Here is a 25,412-nt window from a genome sequence, read left to right on the forward strand (position 1 = left end):
ACGCGCGGCGTTTCCCTCGCACTGAACGCAGGCCCACATCTCCTGGCTCGAGTATCGTCTTGGCACGTAATACGCAGCGTCGGAACCGCGGCGACGGCGCGGTCGCTAGGGTATAAGTCTCAGGCCGGGCCGACTCTATAATACAGGATATGACACAGGGTTGGGCGCAACTGCCGATTATAGATCGCGGGTCGCCGGAGTTCGACCGGGAGGACCGCGGAAGCCTATGGAATGATATAGGTTGGGATACGAGTCTTACATCAGTTGCATAGGAATTGAGGCCAAAAGTCTACCTTTTAGCCTCAGTTACATAGGAACCGAGGTGAAAAGTCTACCTTTTAGCCTCAATTGCATAGGAAACGAGGCAAAAAGTCTACCTTTTAGTCTCATTTACATAGGAACTGAGGTGAAAAGTCTACTTTTTAGCCTCAGTTGAATAGGAACCGAGGCCAAAGGTCTACCTTTTAGCCTCAGTTGCATAGGAACCGAGGCGAAAAGTCTACATTTTAGTCTCAGTTACATAGGAACCGAGGTGAAAAGTCTACCTTTTAGCCTAAGTTGCATAGGAACTGAGGCCAAAAGTCAATCTTTTAGCCTCAGTTGCATAGGAACCGTGGCGAAAAGTCTACCTTTTAGCCTCAGTTGCATGGGAGCAGAGGCCAAAAGTCTACCTTTTAGCCTTAGTTGCATAAGAAGCGAGGCAAAAAGTCTACCTTTTAGCCTCAGTTGCATAGGAACCAAGGTGAAAAGTCTACCTTTTAGCCTCAGTTACATAGGAACCGAGGCCAAAAGTCTACTATTTTACCTCATTTGCGTAGAACCAATGCCAAAAGTCTACTTATCATGACAGAAAAAGGCCTCATGGGCTACCGAGCGGCCACCGTGATGTATGACTTCTACCCACACCGTTCATCCATTTTTTTCATATCATTTTAGAATACTGGAAAAGAAAAAAAGAAGACAGATTCAAGTCTTAAATGGACCACATAATGGGGATTAAATTCCTACCATTGAAAAATTCTTAGGGCCACAGAAGTTATAGATCAGTATGATATTTATTTTTTCACTTCATCCAGGTATATATAACCATATCAACCTGTTGGATGGAAAATAAATGGCACAGTGCACCCTACGAAGGTTTCAATGGTGGGCGTCCTTAGCACTACTTCTTATGGTGTGGTCCATTTAAGCCTTTCATCTGCCTTATTTTTGATCCAGTATTTTAAAATGATATAGAAAAATGGATGGACGGTGTGGATAAAAGTAATAAATCATGGTGTCCCCTTAGTGGCCCGTGGGGCCTGTGCCTGTACCGTGCTCAGAACAGGAGGGGGTAGTACCTGATCCGCGCCCTACTTTTTAGCCTCGGTTGCCTAGAATCGAGGCTAAAAGTCTACTCACCCTGCCTTGCTGAGAGAGAGCGAGAGACTCGCCATCAGTAGGTTTTTACCCAAATGAAACCAGAAAAATGAAAAGAAGAAAAGAAAAAGGAGAGAGAGAGAGAGAGAGGGAGGGAGAGATCGTAGCAAGAAAAAGAATGGAAGATGAAAAAAATGTAAAAATCGAAGATCTGATCTTCAATCGATCTTGACATCGCCAGGTACGTACGAATCTCCCTTCAATCTGTGTTATTCACCGTGCAATCTAGCATTTCTTCCCATTTCTTCGACCATTCGTCGCTGATTGAAGAAGGGAATCGCTAGGGTTTCGTGGCTCTTGGAGTGTCGGTTCCTCTCAAAATTGTGGTGGGAATCGCTAGGGTTTTTTTTTGGGTAGGAATGGTTGGGTTTTGATGCGTTTGGTAAGAAAAAGTTTCAGAAAATTCAATCTTGTGCCTTTTTTTTTTCCTGCATTTTGTGTGTTTTTGCTGGAATTGTTAAGTTTCTGGAAATCGCTTTTGATTTCGTCGGGGAGAGTTAGGTTTTAGATGCGGTAGATGTGGGAGAAATCCCAAAGGTTTTATTTTTTGCATATTGTGTATGAGTTGTGGTTTGATTTGTAGGAATTTGCTTTGGAGTTTCTGAGATTGGCCCCTTTCGGAGATCTCTCTTCGACTCTTATGTTTGGAAATTAGGGTTTTGGCCTTTTTTAAGCAATGCTGCATCTGGTGAATTTTCAGAGAAGTGGAAATTCAACAAGCATTTTGTCTAATAAATCAGATGCTTTGATGTTCTTTTCTGAGATTTTGTCTAATACACTTGATTTGGAAGCATATATGTGTATAGGGGAGATTGGTGATGTTGCCTCACCTCTTCATCAACACATGGAAGGCTGCTCGTCATATGGGTATTGACTGTTGCTAGTTACCAAAAAATCTCAATTTTTGTGAAGAAGTTTCATGTAGCATCCTCTTATGGCTGATACTCAACTTCTCTGTTAATGTTTCTTGGTTTGGTATGTTCTCGGCATGCCCAGGTGCTCATCGAATGCATGTGATCCTTCGACCAGCTGCAATCCACGTGAAGCAGGTTCACATGTTGCAATGGAAGGGAGTTGCCAATCTGCAAATAATAGTGGTGATGTTGCTAACCTGTGCAAGGTTAATGATGAGATTGTTTTAATTTTCTTAAATCACATAAGTTTCATTAAGTCATGTCATTGTTATTTACAATCACCTTTCTCTTTTGTTTCCTAGGCGTTCTTCTTGATTGATAAGCTTGGTTATGTAGGGTAGAGGTTTCGAATACCTACCAAAGGGTAATGCTAATGTGTATTATGGTTGGATTATAGTTTGTCCCATGTTTGAATTAGAAGCAACGAGCATGTTTAGGTCTTATGTGGGTAATCGAGTCTTATGTGATGTTAGGAGTGAATTTTGGTAGTGAGAAGTTCTTATTGGTTTCTTGTTGCAGAATTGAGGGAGCAGAGATCAATAAGAGCCTTCTGGCACTAAAGGTATGTATTCGTGCTCTTGACAATGATCATATTCATATCCCATTTCATGGGAGCAAACTCACAGAGGTGCTTCATGATTCTTTTGTGGGCAACTCAAGGACTCATGATTTCTTGCATTTCCCTAAATGCAGGCTCCTGTGAACATACACTTAATACCTTGAGATATGCTGATATATAGGTATGATCATTCCAATTTTGAACCAAGACTAATTTAATATATTTTTGCTATGATGATGTAGAAGTCAAGTTTTAATAAATGACAACATTTGTGCAAATAGGGTTAAAAGCCTCTCCAAGAGTGGTAATGCTAAAAAAGATCCAGTCTTAGGTCCCACTGCTAGCAAGGAATCTTCATCAGCATCGTTGTTACCTGTTTCTAGGGGGTTAGAGGATCCTTTTGACCAAAACCAAGTGGTTAAAGTGGTTGATCCGAGTCGGAGAGTTGTAGAAAATTTCTCGTATAATTCTACTGCCGACTTTGATACACACGCTTCCAGCTTCCCACCAAATTACCCCTTTAACGGAAGGGAGGAAAGCGGGGCAACTTCTAGTTCTCTAGATCGGGAGATGGTTGATGTGAAAAATGGCTTTGGAGGTTCGATTAGTAATAAACTATTTTCATCTGCTCAAAACTCATATGATACAACAGAGGATGAGAAAGTGCAGAAGGTGTCCCCTCGTAGAAAAGTTTCAAGAGAAGAAAAATCTAAAAAGCAGAGCAATTGGACTAAGAAAGATGGCGTATCTGATCCGCCCACCGTCAGTTACAAGCAACAGCCTATGTATGATTCTAGCTCGAACAATGTTGCACCAAAACAATATGAGCATGAACCTCGTACAAGTCACGATGGAGAAATTAATGCAATACTTGATGAGGTTGGCTTATTTTCACTCCAAGCTTCTTTTCTGTCATTTCTTTATTTTTCTGTAGCCAGTTATCATAAGGCATTTTCTATATGCAATGGTTTTTCTTTTCTTTTTTCTTTTTTTTTTGAGTTTGGAATTGTGTTCTTGCTTCACTTGTGTAGGAAGAAGAGGCTCTCATTTCAGCTCATAGAAAAGAAATTGAAGAGACAATGGAGATTGTGCGTGAAGTAAGTCTGTCCTACATCGGCTCTCTGCTACCCTTTTAATTCAAGATCACCGAAGGTTTCTTTCTCTTTTACTCTCATATGTTTTTGCTCAGATATCCATATGCTTGTACATGTGTCAAACAAGTCTATTTTAGACTTCATATGGTAACTATGTTTTTTTGACATTTAAAAGCTAACAAAGAAACCTCTTAAAAGTAAAATTAGGAGCCAGGGACATGCCAGTGGCACAATCTGAACTATCGATATGATGGACTCCACTATAAATTATTGCTAATGGCGAGTTCTTCTGCTTTGTAGATGCTTTCACACAACCGAATAAGTTATAGTTGTTCATCAGCCAAGCAAAAGTCATACCCAAATCTTGCGTTGTGACTTTGTATTATTTGTGGAACCTATTGTTGTGTAATAGTTTGATTGAGTTTGTTTTGAAAACTTTAAATAGTAAACAAGTGAGATTGATTGTTTGATTAAGTTGTTAACTATTTTGTTGATATTATTGCTTTCATGATTAATTGTTTCATGAGTGGATTGAATGAATGGATTAGTAGTTTAAATAAATATTTTAAAAAATTAAACATTTTTAGCCTTAATTTGTAACCGAGGCTTGGATTTAGCCTCGGTTGTTGAGAACCAAGGCTGAAATTCCCGTGGCTAAAGGCTTTAGCCTCGGTTTTTGAGAACCGAGGTTAAAAATAGATTTAGCTTCAATTGGAGGCAACCGAGGCTAAAATTTGGATTTAGTCTCAATTGGAAACAATGGAGGCTAAAATTTTGATTTAGCCTCATTTCGAGAAAACTGAAGTTAAAAAGGTCTTTTAGCCTCACTTAAAGAACCGAGGCTATAAAAGTCATTTTAGCCTCGGTTGCTAAAACTGAGGCTAAAGCCTTTAGCCACGGGGGTTTCAACCTTGGTTTGGATAACTAAGGCAAAACTGAGGCTAAAGGCTTTAGCCTCAGCTTTTAACCCTTTTAGCCTCAATTTTGAACCGAGGCTAAAGCCCCATTTTCTTGTAGTGCAAGCATGAGGCCACATGTGTAAGTGAGGGCATATATTAAGGTTGTGTGTGCGATTAGTAGGTGTGAGTGTTCGAGTCATATTTGACTCAATGTTTGATTGAATGCTAGTGCCTCCCATGTTGAGATGGACTAACTAAGACTAGATTTGGAATCCAACCACTAACTATAACAACAACCAAGCGATTTGCATAATGGTAGGGGTTAGTCATTTCTAATAAATCCCTTTTACCTAACGTATAATGATGGACCAAAAGAAAAAAGCTAAAACAAGCTGCCAAATAAATGAATGGTATGGATAAAATTCTTACAACATGGTGAGGCCACAAAGCTTCTTAGACATCACCTGGCTATGTGCCACACTATCACAATTTGAGTCTGATTTAATTGAGCATGTGCTTATGTCAGAAATAGGGCCCCACCAAGTTGAGCACCTTCGTGGATGTTACCCTTGGCATGTGGGTCCCACCAAGTGGGAGCTGATTACGTGTTACCTGGGTGGCACCTTAGTAGGTGTTACCCTTACCATGTGGGTCCTACCGTGACGAATTTTTTTTATATCCTCGTTGTCCATCTAATTTATCATATCATTTTAGGAGGTGATTCCAAAACTTAAAGCAGATCCAAATCTCGGGTGGACTACACCAATGGAAACAGTGGTGAATGGCCATTAAAAGTTTTTTAAGGCCATAAAAGTTTTAAATCAAGTTGGTATTTATATCTTCCCTTCATCAAGGTCTATTTTACATTATCAATGGGTTGGATATAAATGAAACATTACAGTGGAAATTACTGTGTGGCCCTTGAAAGTTATTAATGGTGAGCATTTAATCACTTACTGTCACTACACCAAAATAACAATTCTGGAACGAAACGTGATTTTGGTTCTGAATCGGTTTAACGTTTTAAGTTGTTCTAGATTTGGAACCGTACCATCACAAAAAATAAAATAAAATAAAAGAATAAAAGAATATTCCAGCTCTCTCCCCCCCCCCCCCCCCTCTCTCTCTCTCTCTCTCTATCACTCCCGATCTCTCTCTCGCTCCCTCGCTCTCAATCTCTATCCCTCTCTCTCCCACTCCCTCACACCTGATTTCCCTCTCTCTCCCTCTCTCTCTCCCGTTCCCTCACAGCTAATTTCTCTCTCTCTCTCTCTCTCTCTCTCTCTCTCTCTCTCTCTCTCTCTCTCTCAAATTTCCTTCATCAATCTCCACCATCGATTCTCCAACCTGATCCTCCTCCATGGCCTCACAATTCCCCAACTCGACTCATATCAAACTCCATTTCCGATTACCTACCATGGCCTCGTTGACCCCAAATTCGGCTCATATGAAACAACATTTCCGCTCTCGCCCCCATCAGAAGGTCCGAATCGTAGCAAAAATCAGGGGTTTTCTTGATCCAGAGATCGAATCCTCTGACAGGGTTTCAGGGTGTAAAACAGAGAGGAGCTGAAAGCTTTCGTGTATTTGAGACAACCCAAAGGGGTTGAATATATAGAGATTACAGCATCTATACAATGAAAGAAATAAAATCAGAATCATCTATCTATGGAAAACCAACTATATACGGTATGCTAGCTATACAAGGTATATTTCAGTCTGTCTAACATCCCCCCTCAAACTAATGGGGGTCATTGACAAGTAATAGTTTGCCAACTAGAAATGAGTGACGTGCAGAAGTTAGGGACTTGGTGAAAATGTCTGCAATCTGATCATGGGATGCAACATGTGGTAGAGAAAGGAGCCCAGACTGAAATTTCTTATGGATAAAGTGACAGTCAACTTTAATATGCTTCGTCCGTTCATGAAAAACCGGGTTAGAGGCAATCTGAATGGTACTGAGATTATCAACATGGAGTGGAGTAGGATTTTGCACAGGAATGCCTAAGTCGGAAAGAAGTCCATGTAACCAAACAAGCTCACTACACGCAGCAGACATCGCTCGATACTCGGCTTCTGTGCTTGATTTGGAAACAGTGGCCTGCTTCTTACACTTCCAAGAGATGAGAGAAGTGCCGAGAAAAACACAGTAGCCAGTGGTAGATCTTCGTGTGAGAGCGCAACCAGCCCAATCAGCATCCGAATAAGCACGAAGGTCCAGTGTCGCCGTTGAGGAGAAGAACAGTGATCGATCTAGAGTTCCACGTAGGTACCGTATGATGCGTAACACTGCAGTCATATGAAGAGTCCGAAGAGCAGAAACAAACTGACTGACGACTTCGACAGCATAGGCAATATTAGGGCGAGTCATAGTTAACTAAACTAGACTCCCAACCAAACGATGGTATAAATCGGGCTGTGCAAGTAGATCACCATCGTCGCGGCCATAATGAATGTTAAGTTCTAAGGGAGTCTAAACTGTTTTCTGATCTGTCAATGATGCCAAAGCGAGAAGATCCTTGGCATATTTACGCTGGCTGACCAGGATCCCACGTTTAGAGCGTGAAATTTCAAGCCCAAGAAAGTATGTGAGATGGCCGAGGTCTTTCATCTTGAAGGAGGATTGCAGAACTTCCTTTAAAGCCGAGATGCCAGCAGTATCGCTACCAGTCAGTAGGAGGTCGTCAACATAGACCAGAACAATGACAATTCCGTGATCAGTGATGCGCAAAAATAAGGATGGGTCATGACCACTTTGAGTAAAGTCAACACCTGTAACAACATCGTGAAAGCGTTGGAACCATGCCCGAGATGCCTGTTTGAGGCCGTACAAGGCTTTCTTTAGGCGATATACCTTATTTTCAGGGATTAAGGAGCCAGGAGGAGGTTTCAAATACATGGTTTCTTGAAGATCTCCATGAAGAAAAGCATTTTTCACATCCATCTGAGTGAGTGGCCATGAGCGAACAGAAGATATAGCCAGAAGAGTACGAACAGTTTTCATCTTGGCCACGGGAACGAAAGTCTCATCATAATCAATTTCGTATTCCTGTTTGTATCCCTGAGCGACAAGTTAAGCCTTGTATCGATCCAATGATCCATCAGACTTGAGTTTGACCGAATAAATCCATTTGCTACCAATTAGCTGTTGGTCAGCAGGTCGAGTGACAATGTCCCACGTATGATTATCTTCCAATGCTGCAAGTTCTTCTGCCATAGCCCTCTTCCAACAATCATGAGTGGCTGCCTGAGAGTATGAAGTAGGAATAGAAACGGTATCCAGAGTAGCATTCATGACAAACATAGAGCATATCAACCGATCAGGCGCTCAATGTTCACGAGCGGAACGACGGATCGAGATAAGTTTAGAATCAGCAACGGGTACAGTAGGTTCGGGTTGAGTAATAGGTGGTGGATCTGTACGTGGTCGACGTGAGTAAACCTGCAACGGACGAGGGAGAGTACTTGAGGCAATCGGAATTTCTGGAAAGGCAGTTAGACCAGGAGAGTTTGGAGTGTGCGGAGGAGGAAGAGATGAATGGAAAGCAATGTGCTCAAGAAAAACAACATGTCGTGAAACCCGAATACGACGAGAAACCAGATCATAACATCGAAAACCCTTCTGAGTTTCCCCAAATCCCAAGTACATACATTTGACTGATTTTGGAGATAGTTTGTTACGTTCACATGAACCTAGGTGAACATAACAGATACAACCAAAAACATGAAATGTGGAATATGCAGGAGGTAAGCCGGTGAGAACAGAGTAAGGAGATTTACTGTTCAGAACTTTGGTTGGCATCCGGTTAATCAAGTAGACGGAATGTAACATTGCTTCAGCCCAGAAAGAACGAGGAACTGTCATAGCTGTCATCAGGGTGTTGGCAGTTTCAACAATATGACGATTTTTTCTTTCAGCCTCCCCGTTCTGTTGTGGAGTATCAGAACAGGTGGTTTGATGAATAATTCCATGCCCTTGAAGAAATGTACGAAATTCAGTTGAGAGATATTCCCCCCCTGAGTTAGAGCGGAGAGTTTGAACTGAAACCCGAAATTGAGTTTTCACCATAGAGTGAAATAACTTGAATTTTTCAAAAAGCTGTGACTTCGGTTGCAGAAAGTAAATCCAAGTATAACATGTGAAATCATCAATGAATATAACATAGTATCGTAACCTAGAGAGCGACATAATTGGTGAAGGACCCCAGACATCCGCATGCACAAGTTCAAACATAGAAGCTGATTTTGTAGTACTTAGGTAAATGAAACACACTTACTTTTTGAAAGACAACAGGAAGAACAAGAATAATCCAAATCATTTTTATTAAGAGAAATATTCCCTAACATGCCAGATGAAATTAACTGAAGTAATCGATCGGAATGTGGATGACCCAGGCGGAAGTGCCATAGTTTCCACAATTTATTTGCTGAAGAAATATCTGATGAAGAAGAGGAAAAGAAACAACGAGCCGGAGTGACAGATGGATCAAAATCCAGTACGTACAGATGACTATGCCGCCTACCCCTCCCAAGTACCTTTCCCGTCGCCAGATCCTGCACAAAACAACAGTTGGGAAGAAATATGACTAAGGAGTTATTTGATGTAAGTTGACCAACTGAAATTAAATTGGAGGAGAGGTTAGGGACATGAAACACATCACGAAGGGTGAACTGGCGATGAGCAGAAGGAGAGAAAGTCAATGATCCAACAGACTGAATAGGTAGTCTAGTGCCATCCGCAGTAGAAATAGCCTGATTGCCGGTGTAGGGATGAATGTCACGAAGATGGGATACAGCACCGGTCATATGATTGGAAGCACCCGAGTCGAAGAACCATGTAGAAGATGGGGATATACCTGACATACCGGCTGCAGAAAGGGCCTGAACGATTTGCTGGAGCATCGCAAGAGTCAACGGAGATGAAAGACCCTCAGCAGAAACAGTAGATGTAGAATCAGTAACAGTCGGCTCGGAAGAAATAGTGGCAGCAGTAGCAGAAAGAGCACGACCAAGACCACCACATCCATGGACGGAAGAAGATGCATATGCACGTGTACGGCAGTCTTGAATACCATAACCAGTTCGTCGACAATAAGCGCACCATTCTTTGCATTGAGCGACAACATGACCCACCTTGTTGCAGCCGCAACAGGTTAAAAGAGAGGAGCTACGTGTTGGTGTAGTGGTGGACACAGCAAGCACCATATCAGATGATCCCGGAGTCGAGGAAGGAAGTGATAGAACTTTCAGTCGTTGTTCCTCAGCCAATAGATCATTAATAACTGAATTCAATGAAGGAGTAGGGCTACAGTTCAAGAGAGCAGCTCGACAATGCTCGAATTCCGGACACAGTTTCATAAGAAATTGGCGAACTTGCGTACTCTCGCGCATAGTTTGGAAAATCCTAAAGTCATTAGGAAATATTGGATCCATCAAGGCCATCTCAGTCTAAATTGTGACAATTTTAGAATAAAATGATTGAATACTATCGTCACCCTGGGTAAGGTTAACGAGATCCTGTTCCAGACGATATGACCGGGCCACATTACTTTGTTGATAAATTGTCAGAAGATGCTCCCACATTGCCTTAGCCGTGCGATGAGGTGTGTGAGGCCAACAGCAATGGACCGATCGACCGAATCGAGAATCCAGGTAATAATCCGTCCATTGTTCATTTCCCAATCAGCCAATTTATGAGTATTCGTGGAAGTGGGAATAGTAACAGATCCATCAATTAGTCCCCACAAACCACGACCCTTCAGGAAGTTCTGAAAATGGATGGCCCATAGCGAATAGTTGGTACCATCAAAACTACACCTTGGGGCCTCTGTACGTGATGAGTTCTTGTCCATTGATCGGAATTAATATAAAGCACGCAAAGAGTTGCAGCAGAAGAATGTTTTAGGTGTACCGTACAGCAGGAGATACCCAACGGGTAGCAGTATTTGCATCTGGCGGAATAGGACCTCTGGATCTGAAACAGCAACAGGACCTCTGGATCTGAAAAATGTAGATCCGGTGATGCAGCAGCAACAGCAACAGATCGGGCGACGCTGGACAAGTAGAGGGGCAACGCTGGACGAGCAAAGGGGTGAATGGACGAGAAGTGGTGGTCGGACGGGTGGTCGGACGGGCAGCGGGTGGTCGGATCTTCAACAGGGGACGGTCGGACGCGCAGGGGGGGTCGGATCTTCAACAGGGGACGGCCGGTCTCGTAGGGGGTGGTCGGATCTGCAACAGGGGGCGGTCGGACAAGCAAGGAGTGGCCGGATCTGCAACAGGGGCGGTCGGAAGAGCAGGGGGTAGTCGGATCTGCAACAGGGGCGCGGGACGAGCAGCAGATGGCGCTGGACGAGCAGAGGAATGATCGGACGACGCAACAGGGGTAGCCGGACGACGCAAGGATGGTCGGATCTGACAGGTGGTGCCGGATTTGGATCAGTGAAGCTCTGATACCATGTAAAACAGAGAGGAGTTGAAAGCTTTCGTGTATTTGAGACAACCCAAAGGGGTTGAATATATAGAGATTACAGCATCTATACAAGGAAAGAAATAAAATCAGAATCATCTATCTATGGAAAACCAACTATATACGGTATGCTAGCTATACAAGGTATATTTCAGTCTGTCTAACACAGGGCCTCGGATTTTTGTCCGGAAACCCAATGGAGAATCATCGGATAGCATAACGATTTTACTCGACGATCAAATGGAAAGGTAAGCATTCCTGAAAGAATTAGGGTTTGCATTTTCTCTTGAAAAATCTTTTCCCCCTACATAGGTGTATGGAATGGTACAGAACGGATTAGTCAAGATTCTAGGTTAATCTTCCTCATCTTTTGTTGGGATCTAGTTTAGGGTTTCCAAAGTGTTATAGGAGATTCAGTGAGGAGAGATTGGACAAGGTGCGATATCCAAGCCATTGATCAGGTGGGTCCACCTTCTTCATGTTTTGGTACAAAAATCTGGCCATTTCTCTGATCAAGTGGGCCACACATGTATGAGAAAAGGGATGCTTGTAAAGGGACCAACAACTATATTCAATGTACTTGTGTGGCCTACCTGACAAGTGTTGGGTTCTAGTTTAGGGCTTGAGAACTGGTGAAGGAAATTCACATGAGAGTTGGACACAGCGTGACATCTGGGCCATTGATCAGGTGTAGACCACCATTTGAATGCCTTACTTCAAAAAATTTGGCCATCTGCTGATCAAGTGGGCCCCACTAGTATGAGAAAATGGGTGGTTGAAAAGTAGGACCGACAGTTATACTCGATGTGCGTGGCCCACCTTACAAGTGGACTCCCTTGATTTTCAGACTGGGAATGCTTGCAGTTGGGCACATCTTAGTTATGATTGGCTCCTGTCTTGCACGTGTGCATTATTGGCATGTATTCCATGAATGGCCTGCTCAATATCCCTTCGTTCAAGTTGCTTCAGCATTTTTCTTTGGGTTTTGGATTTGATATTGGGAAGAACTCTTTTCACCTCCATAGTTGTTTAGAATCTACAGACTACATTACTGCTAGGAAAAAAAATAATCTATGTATTCCTTTCTTTGATGGTTTCATTGTGAAGGGCTTTGAGTTATAGGTGAAGATGAACCTTTTTTTTTGTGTGTGTGTGTGCGTGCTTGTGTGTGTGTCTTGAAGTCTTGTATAGAATCTTACAAGCTACAACAAGGTTTAAAACTTTAAGTAACAGTGGATTAATGAAACGTCTCATAAAACAATATGATGGCTCGTCAGTAAATCCATGATTTTTCCCCAATTTGTGCACAGAACAATGATCTATGCAATGGGACTAATCTTATGCATGGGTCAGCTGTCCCACATGCAATGTTGAAGGTGAGCACAACTGAGCAAGTTGGCCTATTATTTTTAAGCAAACACATTTTAGTAAATATTTGGTCCTTGTCCTGTCTTATATGATTTTAGTAAACATTTAATCACTTATTGTTGTAAATATATATAATTTTTATTATAAAGTTGTACTATATTTGTTCAATATTAAATTTTAATTGTATATAATATTCTTTGTTTTTTAAATTTAAAAAAAAAATGTACAGCTCTCAGCTTTCACATAGTAGGTTCAAAATAAACGAACATCTAAGGGTTCTATCAATAGGATATGCAGCCCTCAAAGAGTATATAAAAAATGAAAATAATTAACAGTCAAAGTGCAGGTAATTGAAATAAATTAATGATTGATAAGCTTAGGTAATAGCTTTGATTTTTGAAACATATATAAGCCATGGAATGGACCCATAGATGGATGACCCAATTGATACATGAACTGCCACATGGAATGTAAGATATGGCTGCATCATGTATTCCCAGGCTCCACGAATCAACTTGTCCTTCGTGCAGAGTCATGATCACGACCCAACTACCCAAGAAATCAGCTTCTCAGCTTTCTACACTCCTGTTTTGTCGTTTTGGGCAATTTAACATGTATTCAACGACCATATATCAACGTAGATTTTTTCTGCCCTTACCCCAGTTTTCCTTGGCTCTGCAGCCTTAGAAGTGCAGTTTGTCAAATCATTTTCAGGGTTTTCATTGATTCTTTTGTTGCCGGGTACATACCAATGTATTATTATATTACCCAAACATTAGATATGGGATTGGGGTCTTTTTTAAATCATCCAATTCTTTTGAATTAATGGCTTTACCATTGATTGCGCTATTAAAAAAATTTGTTTAACTAGAACATAACAGTCCTATCTTCTAAAGCAAAATAGTCAAATGATCAAAAGTTTCATGTATTCTAGTGGATGTATAATCCAACAAACCTATTCTCACTCTAGCGAAATATCAGGTCAGTCAACTTGTCAGATGGGTCACAGTTCACAAAACAAATGGACAGCAAAAGATCATCGTGTGCATTAATTTGTTACAGCCAGTGCACTTTCTTTTAGTCCTCGACTAACACGGTGAAAAAAGTCTCACATGTGAGATCGGAGCCACTCATTAGGGCATCCACTATGTGAAAAGGAAAGGACATTCTCCAAAACGTCTTTGGTGGATCCCTAACTGTGGGGCCCACTGTGATGTATGTGCCTTACATCCATGCCGTACATCTGTTTTGACAGATAATTTAAGAGCATGATCCCAGAAAAAAAGCAGATCTAAATCTCAAGTAGACCATTAAAAATTTCTTGTGGGCCACTAAAGTTTTGGAAATAGCTGATATTTGTGTGGTCCCTTCATCTAGATCTTTGTAACCTTATGAACACATTAGATGGAAAATTATAAATATTCTGGCGGTGGCGCCTAGGACATTTTTAATAGTGGGTATTCAATCACTACTATGGTGTAGTCCTCCTGACATTTAAATCTGCTTTATAGTTTGGAATCATGCCCTAAGATGAGCTGTCAAAACAAATGAACGTGGGCACATACTTCATGGTAGGCCCCACGATCATGTATCCACTGAAGCCGCCTCCTTATCCTCATTGCCAAGATGTCTTGACTCAAATAACTGAGCCTACATATGTATACACAAAGTGACACTCGTAACTCACTTTTATTAATCGTCTACATCTTGCTATACATCTCGGTCCTGATTTGTGAGAAGAAGGCATGGACAAAGTGGTGACCCCCTGATGAGTGACCCTCATCTTTGTTTGGCTGATCTGAGCCGCTCATCAGACAATAACCATAGCAAATATGTGTTGCCTAAAAGAATCAGAGCCATCTGATATTCAGATGGGCGCACCAGCATATAAAATATGGTGATTGTCAGCCATTTCTATTAATTATTCATTTTCCTGTACAAGACTGGCACACGAATTATCACATTGGCCTGATGCCTGAGCTAGGTCATCTACACGGTCTTCACTCCTGGCTTAGTGGTATACTCACGAGAGTTTGACCATAGAGGTCATGAATTATTAATAATAATAATTTTAAAAAAAAAAACCATTGTGGTGTCTTGCGCACACCGAATTTGCAAAATACCGTCGGATCGACGGTCAAATTCCCGTTTTATTTTCATTTTTACTATTTATAGTAAGTTTTAGTTTCAGTATAACTCTTTGTTCGGTAGGCTTTAGGAGTTGCGCCTAACATAAAAAGTGCTTAGAATAATTAGGAGAACGTCGTGGTTCGGCTAAATAGGACACTCACTGTTTTTGGCCGCAACCGTCTATAAATAGTACATTTATAATTTATAGTAAGATGCAAATTCTAGGAGTTTTAGTTGGAGTTTGATTTTGAAACTTCTCCCATGGCCTAGTATCCTTATTTGAAGGGTTGTGAACTCGTTTATTTCATTCATCAATCAAATTACAAATTTTATAGAATTTATTTATATTTTTCTTGCTTTTTCCATGTGGATTCGAGAAGTCTCTGTGAAGAGTCCAGAGAAGCTCTAAGGATTCAAGTAGTTATACTTGAGGAAGACGGTGATCAACCTCATCATGTTTATACTTACGTCAGAAAGCATGCCCTAAAGTTTGCTGGAGAACATAAAAGATGAATAGTAATTTTAAACACATGAAATGTTGATCAGCATTCAAAACGTTTTTTTTTAAAAATAAAAATTAAAAAATTTATTACTTTTGATGGCATGAACTTTTTCATCCGTAAAAACATAATTCCCCGGTGCCAAGACGGTTTTTTTTTTTTTTTAATGGCATGAGCTTTTTCATCCTTAAAAATATAATTCCCCGGTGCCACGAGTGAAGGTGTAGAAAAGTGTGCTTTTAAATAGGTGGTGTATTTTAGGGGCCACATGATAACTTGGTGTATGTAGAAAAAATCTCCTCTATTTTCTTAAAAATATCTTAATTCTCAATGCATTATTAAGATACATTTGGAAATCAAAGGACACAACTTTGCTGCAACTTTAAAACTGGTGATGTGGGTGGGACCCTAACTGTAGGGCCCACCTTGATGTATGCATTATATATCTATGCCATCCATCCATTTTTGCCAAATTATTTTATGACAAGTGCCCAAAAATGAACCACATCTAAATCTAAAATGGACCACACCACTAGAAACATTGTTAATTGAATACCTACCAATAAAAACTTCCTAGGATCCACCATAATGTTATTTGTCATCCAACCAATTGATAAGGTCACACAGACCTAGATGAAGAGAAAATACAAATATCAGCTAGATCCAAAACTTTTGCGGCCCACAAAAGGTTTTTAACGGTCATTCAACACTCTTTCTGGTGGTGTGGTTCACTTGATATTTGGATTTGCTTGATTTTTGGGTCAATGCCTTAAAATGATACGGCAAAAGGGACCCAACTCATCCATTGACGTAGCCCCAAGGGTCAGGGTCCCACCCACCTCGTTGGCTCTGAGGATCACAGCAAAGTCACGTCGAAATTAAAGCGTGTTGGACAAACATGGCCAATGACAACGTTGTGCTGTGACGTGTGTTTGACTTGGAAGTGCACCACATCAAGAAAATTGGATTGATGGTATTTGTAAGATAGAGATGTAAAGTGGGCTTCTTGGTGCCACCTCTTTTGACGTTCATCAGTTGATCATTAGTGATTGGAGGCTAAGTTCCACGTTACATCATGAAGGCAAGGGGAAGTGGGCCCCACTTTTTCGTGCACCATACATGCCTTCACATGATTGTACATGTGTAATGTACCGACTGTACATCGATGGCCCCACCGTATATATGCCCGGGCCCAAAAATTATCTGGTCAGTCAACATATTATTAGGTGGGTCACAGTGCACGGAACAAATGGATGGCAAAAGATCATCACCGTGCAAAAGCACTTCCTTTGGCGCTCAGGCCACACGTGAAAAAAGTCACACATGTGAAGTCAGATGCTAGTGTTAAGCCATCCTTATTGTGAAGATTCATCGTCTTATAGAACCAGGCCTACATATGCATACGGAATGTGGTGAGAAAAAGGCATATAGATAAAGCGGTGACTGCCTGATGAGTGGCCGTTATCTTTGTTAGGCTGATCAGAGCCGCTCATCAGACAATCATGATAGCAGAGATTGGTTGCATAGCAAAATCAGGCCCATCTGAATCTGATATCCCATCTGAATCTGATATTCTAAGCGGCACATGCATATGGAATATGGTGGTCGTCGGTCAATTCTAACTGGTGTCAAAGGTCCCACCATCGTGTGTTTTTATACAGGCCATCGGTCTATTTTTCTATATTATTTTTATAGCATGAGCCTAAAAATGACTCAGATCCAAATCTAAGGTGGACCACACCACAGGAAAATAATGTTGATTGAACATCCACCATGTCCACCATTAAAAACTTCCTAAGGCCCGTTGTAACGTCTATTTGCTAATAGATCCAACTTGTTGATAAGGCCACATAGACCTAGATGAAAGGAAAAAATCATCTTAATCTACAACTTCTGTGGCCCCTAAAAAGTTTTCAACAGTAAGTGTTTAATCCTCAGTGTTTTGTGTGGTGTGGTCCACCTGAGATTTAGATCGGTCTCATTTTTGTGCTAATGCCGTAAAATGAGCTTCCGAAATGGATGGACAGTGTGGATAAAACACATACATCATGGGACCCACCTTTTGACTACTATTCGAGACTTCCATGCTTTTTTACTACTCTCTTGGTTACTTGTGTTTTCATATGTGAAAGAACCTCTTAGAAGAGCTTCATTCGATGGTTGATGCTAAAGAAAATATAGTAAGGGAAGAGATGATAAACTAAGAGGGTTGTACACCAAAAAATCGCCATTTAGGAACGTTTTAAATCCGTTCCTAAATGAGGTGTCGCAAAAAAGGGAACGGTTCAAAACCATTTTGGGTAGCGTTTGAAATATTAGGGACAGTATTAGGAACGGTTCTAAACCGTTCCGGAAACGGTATTTTTCCTTCCTTAGGCATGACCAATAAAAGTTGTATAATTATTGGTTTTTGCCAATAATGTTTTTTTCAATTGAAAGTTGTATTTGTTTTTATTTTTAACATTCATAGAATATTAGGTACAACTAAAAATTAATATTAAACAAATATTGAACAACTTTATAATAAAAAATTATATATATTTACAACAATAAGCTCACAATGGTCCGAATACAAGACAAATAAATAAATAAATCCTCCATGCTCCACTCCTTGTGAAGCATGCATGATGCATGGCCCAGACCACAGCATGTCGTCTTGCGTGACCAAGCAGCAGAACTAGGTTCTCTGGCTTGTTGAGAGAGGCGAGGCATTTTGTAAGTTCGTAGTTTCTTTGAGTTCACTCCCTATCTGCTCTAGATACTGATGGAAGTGAACAAAAAAAAAAAAAAAAAAACTCATTATTTCAGTACCAAATAAACCTAGGCAGCAAACTAAAATGCATAAATCACATTTTGCAGTATGAAATTTTAAATTTCAAGTGTCAAGCATACCTGCAAAATCCATGAAGCAGTTTAAAAGTGCAAGTCTTACAAATTCTTGGATTTCCTGGACTTGCACAAACATGTTGGGCTTGGCTAGGCCCATTGAGTTAAAGAAGTTGAGCTCAACCGTCAGAATATGTTGGGCTTGAATTGAGCCCAGGCCTATTACTCTTCTATTGATCCTTAATCAGGCCCAAGTCCGATGCACCAGTATCTATTTCAGCCCACACCCGAACAAAAGAGTTTTAAGCTTGACCCGGCCCCTGTTTTCATCATGAATAAGCCCATTCAGAGTGGTACCTGTACGTACCTACATCTGATGTATCTCTTTCAACCGCAGCCTTCGAGATCCTCTACGAGAAAGTGTCCTCTGCAAATTTAATGGAGAAAAAAGAACAATCATTATTCAGAAGGAAAAGGAGCATCCACACAAAAGGGAACAATGTCAGATCATGTCTAAAACCACTAAATTTATGTGATGTGGTCCACCTGAGTAGGAATAGCCTAAATTTTGATATTATTATTATTTTTTTTAATTTTTATTTTGTTAGCTTGTTAGTACACCCACTGACAGTTCACAATTCACTGTTAGCCACCCCCACTAGGGATCGATACGAAGTTTTGATATTAGTTAAATGCAAAGATTAGATGGTATATATGGTGGGCCACTTGCCAACATTGCTGACTAAAAGTCTAAAAATCAGGTGAGTTGAAGGCTCCTAACCTCTATATGGTGGAGGTTAACTACCTGTGTGTATGCCACGTATGCAATTTCTCAGTAATATTTAACTACCTGTGTGTATCATCTATCACAGTTGGAAATCAAACCTAGAAACCAAAAGCTAAAATTTTAAATGAATTATCTGGTATGCAAGAGTGTGACTGTTGGCAATTCCTCTAGATTTCAATTCTTCCATTATTAAACTGATACAATCTTCCATCTATCTCTATAAGGATCCCCTGCATCCTCAACATAACTTACTGGCACCCCACAACATAACTTACTGGCACCCCATGTGCACTGAAGAATATCATAACCTGCCTAATTTACCACAACGTGAGAAAATCATTCATCATTTAACCTGAATGGACCATTTCCTGAAAATGTCTTGGATTGGAAGACCTGAATTCAGTAAGGAAAATTTAAAGGTCATTTTCCTCTATACTCCACAACTTTTAGTGTGCTTGTAGACATCATTTGACCTGAATCAAATGTCATAAAAAAAATATGGCACGCTATCTACTACTGACTACCAGTTTTCCTGTAGTCTACCCCTTGATGAAAATTTGCCACAAAGAAGTAACCTTAAATTTAACTTCATTGATGTCATTACTGGGGCACCAAATGACTCATGTGGAGGTAGGTCAAGAGTATAATCATCCCCAACAAGTACACAACACCTGCTAATATGAAAATACAACAATATAAGCTACATTAGATTGTAATCAATGTAAATAAGCTCCTAGACTAAACTACTCGAGACATTGAATTTCTACAATGAAAAAGCCATCTGAAATATTTTTTTTTTTTTAAAAAAAAAAAAAAAAAAGAAGAAGAAGAAGAAGAAGAAGAAGAAGAAACAGAACAACTTACCACATGGTTGCAAAACTTCTGAGTTTGAGGGTTGACGCCCATGACGGAAATTCACAGATATAGTGGAGCCTGTCCAGAAATCAAAAGAAATGAAGGAGTTAGAAAATGGTTTAGACTAAGAGAGAAATGTAACGTTTTGAAGAAAAAAAAAAAACAGAGAGAAAAAAACAGAATAGAGCAGGAAGAATGCTTTCCACCGAATAATATTTTATTAGCTTCAAGCAGTATGTGAAATGAACAAAATACATTTTTTGGGGCACAAAAGCGGTAAAACATTAACACGTCCATTTCAGTTTTATATTTCATGACAACCCAAATGCACAAAAAGTTCAAAATAAAGCCATCCACTGACGTATTAAATCAGAAGTGATGCTTGGCACTACTGCAAACTACCACAAATACCACCAGATATCTTGACATGGCAACATTCACCTTATCGTCATCAAATTTCCTAGTTTTCTGGTCCACTCCTAGCTTGGCCAATACAGCCCCTGAAGAAACCTTCAACTCCCTTCTCTTTAATGGCAACTGCAGGGTATCTACCAAAAATAAGGATAGAAAAACTCAATCTTCATCAAACATTTTAAAACAATTTATGTGTGACAAAAGACAAACTTGAGTGTAGAGAGTAAGTTGTATAAATGCATGAAATTTTGGCTAGGCAGGTGACCAAAATAATTCCTGCAGACATGAATCTCACCCGCCAGTCTCGAGGTAGAATGGACAATCCACTTCACCCTACAGAATACATAAGCAATGCATATGGGAGAAGAGAGGACACTGCATGTTTTACTCAATTGTGCCGCTAATCATTACTTGTGAAAACCTTTAAACTATGACTTTCTAAACTACAACTGATTGTAGGAGATCATTTATACCTATAGATTCCAGATAGATGATCAATTTTATCTCAAGCCTCTGAAAAAATCAAAGCTCTCTTCCTATAAACAACAGAACATAAATCATTCATAGTTGGAAGTGGCAGGTTGAGTTCGGAATATGGAATACCAGGCATGGGAGATTTCTTATAGTTGGAAAATACTGGAACTCCACCATCGGGAGCAGCAGTCAGCTGACCACCAGAACTGATGCCGCCCACTGTTGTTTCTTACAGAAGTTGAACAAGAGAGAAATATATATATCCATCCTAGGAATTATATAGAAGAAACAAGGATGACTGATCTTCTGCATATATGGAAGGCCTTTGGGTTTTCTGATTTTTGGGTAATGGTCCAAGCACAGTGTGGTGCACCTTATGTAGAGTGTGGATCTTACCCACATGAATTTGGTCCATTCACGTCAGCTCCCTTCCTACGTAAATCACACAATCATTTTCTTATCTCACGTAAAATCATTTGGTAATTCACATAATTTTCTCAAGTGAAATTAATAAAATATGATATCAGCATTAAACATCTTATTCAAAATTTAAAACATAATAATATTATGTAGGGAAGGATTACTATATCCAATTGTAGGTCAGCTGTATGATTCTGAAATCAGTGGGATGAGACAACTTTACAAATGGCCCATTTGGGGCAATGCACACTAGACGAATGAAATAATCAAAGTCTATGTCATGCTTTGGGACTCAACTATGAACCAGTCCAATCTCCATTCTACAACTATGAAACACCCCAATAAGATACAACTAAAAATACAATCTCAATAGTTGCAAGCAGAGTCTACGGAAGACTCAAAAAACTACATATTTCTAAGAACAGGACATCAAGATATCAACTCCAACAAGGAAATGCAAGAATAATTGTTGTGCATAAAATACTCAAAGAACTATAATCAGATCTACTTACAATAGATGGATGGTAATCTGGTACTTAAAGAGTAGGGAAGCCAATCAAAGCAGTGACAAACAACCAGAGCAACAAATTCAAGTTCTCATAGCATTATTCCAAAATGAATGCACTTACCAAGTCCACGCCCATGAGGTTTAAGTATATTCTTACACCAAAATGAGAGAAATGGCTTGGACAAGACCAAGCATTCCACCAATAACCAATGTTGTTGCATACCCAAATGTGGTCTGATTTTATTTTTTTCTTTCCATCTAAGCCAATGTTGTTGATCTGTTGAATGATTCCAAAGGGAATGAGAGAAAATAAACATTTGTATGCACATATGGGTTTTCCAGGGAAAACTAAGACCTAGATCTTCAGAATTTGATTCACAATTCAATCAAAGCAAAAATGTGGTTAAAGCACATTTTAGCAAATGCAACAGATGGACTGTATGTTTATCAAACATGTACAGAAGTCACTATTAGAAAACCGCCAGAATGTGGTTGATAATCAGGATTTTGTCACTTTTTTAGACCATGGTTACATATAATGACAGAAACTTCAACAGAAAATAAATCAGAATAAAATACAATGCCTTGCTAGTGATTTTTTGATAGGAGAATGAGTAGCAGGTGGGAGAAATATGCTGCCTTGCTGACTAATCAAAGTTTTGATTAGCCATCCCACTGCAGTGCCATCATAAACTTCCGAATGCAGTTTATAAAATAATATTTATATCTTAAAATTACAAACCCATTGGACTGAAGCATCCGATCCATCTCAATGAGCAGATCTTCGATGCTACACCCACGCTTCTCTTTCTCAGAAAATACAGTCCAAGCATGAAGTAAATCATAGGTGCGTGGATAGGTAGAAAATGACACATCTGTATTTTATGCAACAATAGGAACCTTAGCTAAAATACTGGAACAAGAACATCAGCAAGTAAAAAGAAAAAAAGAAAAAATAAATAAAAATGAAGAAGGCACTTGAATTCTAGAGGCTTTGTATGTATACTATTACTATCATCGAGCATTGAGTGAATCAAATATGACCCACGTTTCACAACTGATACCATGGTAGACCTGTCCCCAAACTCTTCACATGGAACAATCCTAATCCATCAGTGGGCTGCAAATTGGGGTTTAGAAAAAGTAGAGCAATGGTCCACATTAAACTAAATAAAGGGCCTAAAGATTGGAAGAGTAGAACCTTCCTATCTGGGCAATTTTTGGACCATGGGCCATCCACTGTAGGTCCCATGATATTAATTATCTAGAACACTGAACCAACCCACCCTCCCTCCCTCTCAGTTAATGTGCGCTTGACTCATGGACCAGCTAATAAATCCACACGGACCACTGCATGTGTTGTCACCACCTGATCAAAAATCATTTTGCTGGTCGAAGGCCAGTTCTGTCATCATTGCTTAAATCTTATTCAAATTAGAAATCAAATCAAATCTACACCGTTCAAGTATGAAATTAAGAGTAATGAATTAGAACGTATTCCACAAGTGGCATTTTTTCTTTTCATTCTATGAACATAAAATAATAAATGAAACCAACAACTTACATTCATTAAAAAAAAGAAAAAAAAAAGAAAAAAAAAGGTCCTAATCCTCCTACTTTAGAACATGGGCACCCAAAAAAAAAAAAAACTACAGTAATTAAACTTCCATTCATAAAAGTAAAAAGTAGATAATGTAATAAAGATTTTCTCAAATTTGCTAATGAAATTCAAGTTGAATTTTAAGTATAATGATACAGTCATCTGCACCAATTGAAAAAAAAAAAAAAAAAAACAATTTATTAGGCCATTGCTTGAAAATTCGGTAAGGCAACTAGTTTGATTTTTAGGCAACTTCGATTAGTTTTACAATGACTCAGCTGATCCATCCATTCATGAAAACTCATACCGAGTTAATCCCTTATGGAAAAAAAAAAAAAGAAAAAAGAAGAAGCTAAAATCAATTAATCAACAATAGTATTTGTTGTTAGTTGAATGATTTTCTTTGATTTTATTAGTGATATTTCTAAATTTTACTTTTAAAGCAAATTCGTATCAATTCATATCCTTTATTAGATTATAATACTTTTTTTTATTACAATATTAATCTTCTACACCTTTCCAAATCACATTCGTCTTGTTATTCATAAGCTCAAATAAATTGTTTTATTCACAACATTTGAAGCTAACATGATACTAAGCTCCTAACATGCAACATTTTATCTATGACTCAATTTTAAAGAGAGAGAAAAGAGAAGGAAAAAAAAACACTTTGCGCATTGAGTGAGCACTGATAAGATTATAGTCCTAATTTCTGTACTTATAAATACTACAACAAAACTTTACCTCTCGGAAAAGAGGAGGAGAAGAAGAAGAAGAAAAGATGCAACAAAATTATCTTGGAGCATCGCATTGCTTTCTTTCTTGCTAAGAGAATGTTTTGACCTAGAGCAGCAACATAACAGTTCAAGTTATATTAGATCTCTTGCCTTGTTCATAACATACATTTTAGGTCCATACTCAACAAGCAATTGGTATTCTTCAATCAGCAGCCTCATAGGTATAACTCTGCTCCATAATAGTGGCAGCTAACAAACTCATCAATTAAAAAACACTCTTACTTTAAATGTGAGGCTCCCGTTACTAGGATTTCTTATGCTGAATACGCATCTGAAATGGGAATGGCAAGGCTATGGCACCTTAATAACATGAACTGTAATTTGGTAAGGCTGATGGTAAATGTAACTATTCGCATTCATTATAATTCTTGCTGCTGAGTCAAAGTTCCCAGAAATCTTAGAGGGGGGAAACACGTGACAAGTTAAATTGATTTCTGGCTAAATGAGAATTCGATAAGGGTGGATTATAATCAAAATGCAAGGCTCCAACTCTCCATGGTACCTATCCTTCATGAATTGCCTTGACTACATTGCATCATATAATACCCATAGCCATATATAGAATCCCCATTCAGTTGGTAATATAGAAAGATAAATGTGCATTGGGAAGAGCATCCAAATTGCCAGTCCAGCAGAAACACTTCTGCCCAAATGATATGCAGAGTTTAGGAAATGTAGAAGTTGGAAAAAGACCACCCAATAGAAATATAATCCCAAATGCACCCTAAACTAAGACCATCATATTCCTAAATCCCAGATAAAAGTTCTTGAATCCATCTCTAATCAAGGATCAAGGAAAATACATCTAATTAAAAACCATAAATAAATACAACAGAAATCCATTCACACAATGAAGCCATCAAATTTTGAGAGAGAGAGAGAGAGTCCAAATGCAATCAACAAGAAAAACAATCTACATAATAAGTGCACCAAGAAAATCCTAGCCATTGAAAGCTACTTAAAAGCAATGGCAGATTCAACTCTAATGCAGTCTAACTCAACAGATGCAATTTTGAAGTGCACTCACCTAATCCATCATACACTGCCAGAGTAGCCAAGATTTCTTCTGCCATCATCAACATATCATGAGCCCTATTTCCTACATCGACGTCATATCATCCAATACGCCATTATTAGAGAATCATAGCACTGCCGTACAGGACGTGGCCAAATAGACCAAAGCAAGAAAAAAAAAAAAAAAAGGAAGAGAGAGACTAATACTCTGCCCCATTGTAATGTTGATAAGCAGGCACTTAGAAATTAATTACAAATTGCATATGCGTTAGAGAAGTTTTACAATGGGGCCCACCTGACAAATCAGACCAGATCTGGAAGTAATGTCTCTTCTCAGGAATTTAGATAGAAAATATTGCTTTGTT

At 39.4% G+C, this 25,412-nt stretch overlaps 1 long non-coding RNA gene and 1 pseudogene across 1 annotated transcript; both read left to right on the forward strand.

Moving 5' to 3' along the window:
- Positions 1-1,416: 1,416 nt before the first annotated feature.
- On the forward strand, positions 1,417-2,544 carry LOC131256379 (uncharacterized). The gene is made up of 3 exons (XR_009176781.1): positions 1,417-1,600; positions 2,226-2,286; positions 2,416-2,544. It is a non-coding gene; the product is annotated as an uncharacterized LOC131256379 (long non-coding RNA).
- A 255-nt stretch (positions 2,545-2,799) lies between these two features.
- On the forward strand, positions 2,800-4,507 carry LOC131255042 (kinesin-like protein KIN-13A; annotated as a pseudogene).
- Positions 4,508-25,412: the final 20,905 nt, after the last annotated feature.

Source organism: Magnolia sinica, chromosome 9, assembly GCF_029962835.1.
Source record: "Magnolia sinica isolate HGM2019 chromosome 9, MsV1, whole genome shotgun sequence".
Classification (NCBI taxonomy): Eukaryota; Viridiplantae; Streptophyta; class Magnoliopsida; order Magnoliales; family Magnoliaceae; genus Magnolia; species Magnolia sinica.